The sequence below is a fragment of the Lactuca sativa genome, chromosome 1, assembly GCF_002870075.4.
Source record: "Lactuca sativa cultivar Salinas chromosome 1, Lsat_Salinas_v11, whole genome shotgun sequence".
NCBI lineage: Eukaryota > Viridiplantae > Streptophyta > Magnoliopsida > Asterales > Asteraceae > Lactuca > Lactuca sativa.
In genome coordinates this window covers 16,635,792-16,643,348 of record NC_056623.2, presented here as the reverse complement: position 1 = coordinate 16,643,348, position 7,557 = coordinate 16,635,792, and the positions used below count along the sequence as shown (strand labels likewise).

Genomic DNA, 7,557 nt, shown 5'->3' with positions numbered 1-7,557 from the left:
CTTTAAAATAAGGTGCAAACCCTAAAAATTAGGGTTTTCATGCACATCCTTAACTCGTCGAGTTGGGGTCCTCCAACTCGTCGAGTAGGTCTTGAAAAGGACACGGCCATTAAAACTCCACACAACGAGTTGGCGCCTCCCAACTCGTCGAGTTGTCTTGGGAAAATACATATAAAGCTTAAAATTCATTCCTGAAAATTAGGATGTTACAAAATGTAATGGGTCGGCCCATCAGAAAACGAGTCTGAACTTGTTTTCATAACAACCCATTCTGAAGCAAATTGTTATTTTACAAAAATATAACTCAAATGAATTATTAAAAAAACACACAATGGATAGTTTACTCAATTTCCCTTTATTTTATATATTTTTAGTTAACCAAATAATAGTTTTATAGTAGCTAAATAAGAATACCTTGTCCCAAGCAATTTACCCTACTAAATAAAGCTACTTCTATGTTTTAAAGTTTAAACTACCTTTAGTAAAATGTACTGTATATCTTTATCAAGAGGTTTTCGTGTAATATTATTTTCCTTTTTATGGTGTGGTAATTACTAGGAAAGAAAATGAAATATACTTGAAGTGTAGATAACAATAAACTCAAACTTTATGGATTTAGTTAAATGAAAATTGTATATTAATGATTATATAAAAAGTTTACTTTTGTAGAAAAAGACTTCAAAATAATTGCATGGAACGTGCCAAACTTCATCTTGTCAAAGAATTTTGTTTGGTCATATATCTTATAATTAGTCTTTGTCAAAATCGACCACCATACAATGATATTTAGGATCACAACGATACTAAGTCAAGTATATTCATTAGAGTATCTTAATTCGTAATTATCGCTCAAGTGATCAAAATTAAAAATAAAAGAAAAAAATGTTGAAAGTTCGTCATTTGTTGGAGTCTGTTATTGTGAATTTTAAAACTCGACACTTTTTTATTGCCTTTTCAATTTTTCTTATACAAAATTTATTTGTATTTTAATTAAATTTTAGAAAACGAATCTATTATACCAAAATTTATTATTATTATTTTCTATAAATAAACATAATATTGATATAGTTTCATATATACTTTTATATTTTTTACGAGAACAACAAAATATTTTATGTTAATACCTTTAACAAAGTAAATCTACGGCTAATGTCTTAAACTTTTGTTTGATTAATTGGGGTGCCCCTAAAAATGAATTATTTCATTTGGAGGCTGCTTTTAAATAAAATTTCAATGGCTTGCAATCTTGTCACTAGAGGGGTAAATATGTCCACTATTAGATTCCTCTTCGTAGTTAGGGTTTAGAAGGGTTGCGGTGGAAAATCGGATTCCCAAGTGATCGCGTAAGTTCGCTTTCTGAACTGATATTCTATTTTATGCTTGGGTTAGAAGAAATCCAATTTAGAATAATCCAAATGAACACTTACAAATCTAAGCATAGAAACGTGAGTCAAATTGCTAGAGAATTTTGAGATTGTTTAGAAAAGAGAGTTGAAAAAAGTGTCATACGGCGCAATGAAAGAGTCGTATTTATATTTTGACAATTTGGGTTTTCGTCTTCTAAATTAGTTAAACCAATCACAAAATTAATGATATAATCAATGGTTTCAAAAACTGACAAGATTAGTTAATTTTACCATAATCACCCACTTAAAGTTGGATTTTCCACTATGATACTAATTCAAATTTCTGAATACCTTTTGGAGTGCTAGCATAAACCCCCACAAGGGCGCTGCCCCTCAAACCTACACCAGGAGCTCTATCCCTTGGACCTCGCCAAGGGCGCTGCCCATAAGACCCTATAAAGGGACGCGACTCTCTTGATCCCCGCCATTTGTCGTGCTCGCTTATCATTCAATCTTATATATGTGTGCACTCTGCACTCACCAAACATATAATATAGAGTACAAATTATAAGTCTCTTAGCTCACACATTAGTTGCAACTACACAAAATGTTTGTTGACACTAAAATCATCACCATTGTTTTTGATAAATACCGAGAGAAATTAATAATTTATGTTTTAATTGTCCGTATGCTAAGGAGAATTGGTATTGGTTTTGCAAATGGAATAGTGTATTTTCGGCTCAACCTCATAACGATTCAGGTCTCTTGTCTTATATGGCTTCTTAGGCGTTAGACAAGAAGAGAAGTAAATGTTTATGAGCCCTATTATTCTCCTTTGAAAACGGCGGACGCTATTCAACTTTCTTCGTTTAACTGGATCAAACACATGGCGAAGTTTAGTTTTGTAAATTAGTTTGATTGGGTTTGTTCTTGTTTTTTCCTTTCATGTAATTTTTAACTCTTATAGCGCCTCGCTAATTTTTTCTTTTATAATACAACCGCCGTTAAAAAAAAATTATTTGAATGATAAGTTTCGACAAACGTCCACGTGAATCACTATAACCCAAATCTCAACGCATATAATAAGTACTAGAGTTTAGGACATAGTGAAAATAAAGAGAAAAAGACAACCTTAAAAAAAAGCATCAAACATAGAGGGAAGAACAAGGGAGAAGATCTTTTTGAAAAGAAGACTATTCCAAAAGAAACTCAAAACGGAGTAACCCGTAAAAAAAGATTGGCTAACTTGTATACTTATTATCTTATTTCTATATTTATGCATTTTGTTTCCAACATGACAGATAAGAAGTAAAAATCTAATAATACATGATACCGACAGGTCAAATGCATTTTGCACGAATGAATATCACAAGTTTCATGAGTTATGGCATGTTGTAGGAACCATGTGAACAACATGATTTTAAGGACAAAGTGAGGGACAATCCAGTGTCTCATAGTCTTACACTTGACTCATATTTGATGCCATACATCCAATTCGACGAAGGCCCACAACTACCGGTTGAAGTACCAAAACTTTATCATGTTTACTTAGAAATCTTGGCCTCACGATATATATATATATATATATATATATATATATATATATATATATATATATATATATATATATATATATATATATATATATATATATATATATATATATATATATATATATATATGTTATTTTGTTTTCACTGTTTATTGTGTGTATGTATCATTGATTCTAGACCAATTATTTTAGTTATTTTAATAAAGTAATTAATGCATATTACATGTTGAAAATATAATGGGTATTAATTACATCTGCAGTATTTAATATGCATTAATTACTTTCTTAAAATAATTAAAATGATTGGTCCATAATCAATCATACATGCACATAATAGATAGTGAAAACATTTGAACCGAACTATTGAAAAGTTTCAATTCGTTCCAAATGGTAATAATAGAAGCCCCATTTCGTTTTTGGAGTCCACTAATAGGATTGAAAATTTCTTTGAAGACAATAATATCATTTCTTTTGCCTCTAATAAGATTGAAAATTTCTTTAAAGACACTAATAGCACATTGAGTACAAAAAAAAAAAAAACGTCCAAATGAAAACAAATGCAACAGTTGGTTGGTTACCCTTCTGATTCATTTTCTTTTACTCATTTACAGCAAATTGATCTTTTACTGATATTAAGGACTTTATGAAATTCATTTTTGCTTTTCTGAAAACATAACACATGAAAAAATATTATTCATACATATACAACTTTATAATATACTTGTATATTTATTAATGGAATCTTAACTAAACAGACACATTTCATTATTACATTTACATTTTCAATCAAATGATTTATCATATCATAGATTTTAAACAAGTCTACAAACAAATGAAATCACAAGTGCTACGATTTTTAAGTTCACTTAACTTTAAGATCGAATTCATTAGATATTACAGCATCAATATGTACAATATCATGTTGCTTTTGTAAACATGTCACCATAATATACCTTGAGATAAACGTTATGCTGATAAATATAATTCTCATTCACAGTCATATCCTTTTGCAAAGAAATGTTGACAACTATCCACAATAAGCAACATAGACCATGCTTTAACACCTTTTGAAACACTCCTCATATACATTATAACCAAAGAGACAGTCTTTGATAATTTTGCAACTTTTATTTCATTTAACTTTTCAGAAAAAATGCTCAGGAAGGTAACCAACTGTTAATAACCAACTATTGAGTTCGTTCTCATTTAGTCTTTGTCTATTTTTTGTACTCACTATACTATCAAACTTGTTGTTTGTGTTCACCATAACCTTTTGATCCACTATCAAAGAATAAAAAAACAAAACACAAAAGTTAATTGCCTCAAGACTCATTTTCCCTATATTTTCCCTATATGAAATATTGGAGGCACAATCCAGCGAAGATGAGTAGAAAGGCCTTATATTCCGCTGGCTTTGGAAGATTTGGTTAATAGTATGAAACGCAGCAAAACTCGATGCTGATGCAAAGACAATTGTGTTCAACCTTAAGTCCATGGTATTATATCTTCCCCATTTTCTACACCAACACATTCAAAGTATATTGTTCTGCAGTAACATTAATTCAAAGTAAAAATTGAGTTCAAAACATTCAAAGTATATTGTTCTGCAGTAACAATTGTGTTCAACCTTAAGTCCATGGTAATATAGATCTGCTGTAACATTAGTAAAAACAGTTATAATTTTTATTTTTCATTTTAAAATAATCTTTTAATGATATGTGTAAATATATACATAGCATCAATAAATTAATTTAATATTAAAACTATGAATAATAACTCATTTAATTAATTTTTTAATAAGTTTAAAAACAAAGAAAAAGGGGAAACTAACGTGGTAATGATTAATGCTCAGATGGTTGCAATATGTACGACTAAAATTGGCTAAAATTTAACACTACCCTGTACCGATTATCACCTTTCCTTCAGGGCCACGTCACCTACATCTAATGGTGGAATTAGATGTATACTTATAGCCTAATAAAAATAAAGCTTTAGAGAAAAAGCCTTCATAATCAGTGGTAGAAATGATTTTACATGTTGATAACTTTGGAGCCAAACAAAGGCTCCTTTGTTTAGCTTCTACAAAGTCTTGATTCAAATCTCCGTTCTTCTAAAACAATCACAAGGCTTTGCACATAAAAAATTTAACTTCTATTCCCAATTAACAATTCAACACAATTTAAATACTTGCTGAAAAGTTACAATAACCAGGTGTCATTTATCAAGTTCAATAAGGGCTTTTTCTTGAATACATTACCAAATCAAAAACTTCAAATCTATGGTGAAAAATCAAATAATTTTTAGATTCAAAAAATTATTACGAAAATCTTTGCCTCAGAGGTAGTGACAATATTTGAGTATCATCATTATTTTTTCTGATTATACATATAAATGAGATGCATCATTGGCAAAGTATATCTTCTTTACACAGTAGAATTATTAATTAAAAACCTTGATTAAAATAAAACAAAATATTATAATAAACATCTAAAAAAGAAAATAACCATATGATCAAGCATCAGAGAGATTCCCACAGACAAATCATCATGTTCCAATGGAATACAGATGTCCCTGTCTGATCTATCATCACTTGCTAAAAATCAAGTGTAGATAAACACAATAGCTTCTATTTAACAATTCCGATTAGTAATTTTAAACGATGTCATTGCATATGGGTTAAATAAATTGCCTCAGATTAAATTCTTTTCATAGCGTAAACTCAAAGTATATTTATAAACCATCATAGGCAAAAATTAAACGAAAACTCTACAGATAGCAAGAAAACAGACACGAAATCGAACATTTTACAAAAGCTAAAATGATATATTTTGTGGACTTAATATGATAATTGCATCAAAGAGATTCCCATTATAGACTTGGTCAATCCCTACTCCAAAACTGGAGTTCTGATGTCCCTGTCTTGTTATCATCATTTGCAATTGTATTATCTCAAAGACAGTAAAACTTATGGATTTTAACAAAATAAACTGCTTAAACGCAATAAACAACAAGAAATTGGTAAAAAAAAACACACCTAAAACAAGATTGTATGCCTAAAGATTTGGTTGATTTCATGGCCCCAAGCATCAAAGTTTTTTAATACCGGTCGCTGGCAACGAAATAAGATCGGCATGTAACGAAAAATAGGAGAACAGAATAAGAAACGTAACGAATGCACAAAAGAGAGATGAACGATTTCTGAAAGTTCTAAAGATCCGAATGGGTTTGAAGATATAGATTAGGGTTTATGTGGTGATCATTATATATACAGGTCAGCTGTATCGCATAGGCGAGTTTGTGGGGCGGGAGGGTTATATGTTTTGCTAGGGCACCATTTCAAGTTCCGGGCCTGATATCTGTAACTCACTTCGCTTCTGTTGATCGTTTAGTCATTGGCTAAATGGCCCAATTAAAATTGATAAATCCATTTTTTTGTAATTTAAGGGACATATATTTTGCTAGAATTTTAATAAGGAACTATGTTGGTAAAACAAGACAATAGTTGTTTAATTTACAGCTTTCATCATATATAGTATCTATTTGTTATTAGATATTCAACATTATTTTATTTATATATCTAGATTTAGGAACAGAGTGATAACATTTTGATTAAACATTTTCATTTTTAATTTTTTTTTATGTATAAATCAAGGTTTAAATAAAGTTAGACGTGAATTAGTGGCAATATCAAGCCTAAAACGTTTACGAGTCATAACAAGTCACATTGTTTATAAGACATGACTTAAAATGATATTTTTTTATACAATTAACAATATATATATATATATATATATATATATATATATATATATATATATATATATATATATATATATTACTGTTATTAATTTTTATATACATATATGACTTAAAACATTATTTTGTTAAAACATGATGTTAAATATAAATTTTGGAGTTATAGCACGTCATGGCAAAGCCATAACGAACTTTTTGGAACATTGGTCAAAATACATCAAGTTGTGTTCCTAATACTTATTTTTCATTTTTTTTTTTTGTGTGTTTTTTCTTCAAAGTTGTATAACATGTGAAATTTGATTCAACCAGAATACTACATCTATCAATGATCTAACTTCATATTCTTTGGTGATTTTGGTTCCTCTCAACTTTATATCCAATTTCAAGCACATTAATTTCTAACTTTTGTTATATTATTTATAGAGACATCTGAGTTTAATTAATTTTAGACAAAACTGCAAAATTAGTCCCTGAGATATGCATTTTTTAGAAAAAAATAATAAACCACTAAATTTTTGGATTGATGGTCCTTTTGAACAAGTTTGTTTGTAGTTTTGATCCCTCGAAAAAAATTGAAATTACTAAAATGCCCTCCTGATACATTTTTATGTTTTTCTATTTAATTTAAAGTTTTATTAATAACAAATATGGGTTCTCTCTCTCTCTCTCTCTCTCTCTCTCTAAATGCCATCTTCTCAATTGGACCCACCAACACCATATATCCTGCTATACATGGCTTTACCGGTGTTGATTTTGTCGGAACATCCTTTTCTGATGGACATTTTCCCAGTGCGCCAACCCACCGTCTTCTCTTTCCCCTTAAACATATTTATCTTTCCGTTGGAAGAAACCATAGTCGATCTATTTCCATAGTCGTCAACCTTTACCATCAAGAGGCCGGTA

The 7,557-nt window shown here is 29.7% G+C and overlaps 1 long non-coding RNA gene and 3 other non-coding genes across 4 annotated transcripts; all 4 read right to left on the bottom strand.

The window, feature by feature from the left end:
- Positions 1-4,006: 4,006 nt before the first annotated feature.
- On the bottom strand, positions 4,007-6,255 carry LOC111916743 (uncharacterized). The gene is made up of 2 exons (XR_002858623.2): positions 5,933-6,255; positions 4,007-4,444 (listed from the first exon to the last, which is right to left on the bottom strand). It is a non-coding gene; the product is annotated as an uncharacterized LOC111916743 (long non-coding RNA).
- LOC111916816 (small nucleolar RNA R44/J54/Z268 family) lies at positions 5,411-5,495 on the bottom strand. The gene has a single exon (XR_002858676.1). It is a non-coding gene; the product is annotated as a small nucleolar RNA R44/J54/Z268 family (small nucleolar RNA).
- LOC111916815 (small nucleolar RNA Z267) lies at positions 5,581-5,651 on the bottom strand. Its single transcript, XR_002858675.1, has one exon. It is a non-coding gene; the product is annotated as a small nucleolar RNA Z267 (small nucleolar RNA).
- On the bottom strand, positions 5,746-5,838 carry LOC111916817 (small nucleolar RNA R44/J54/Z268 family). The gene has a single exon (XR_002858677.1). It is a non-coding gene; the product is annotated as a small nucleolar RNA R44/J54/Z268 family (small nucleolar RNA).
- Positions 6,256-7,557: the final 1,302 nt, after the last annotated feature.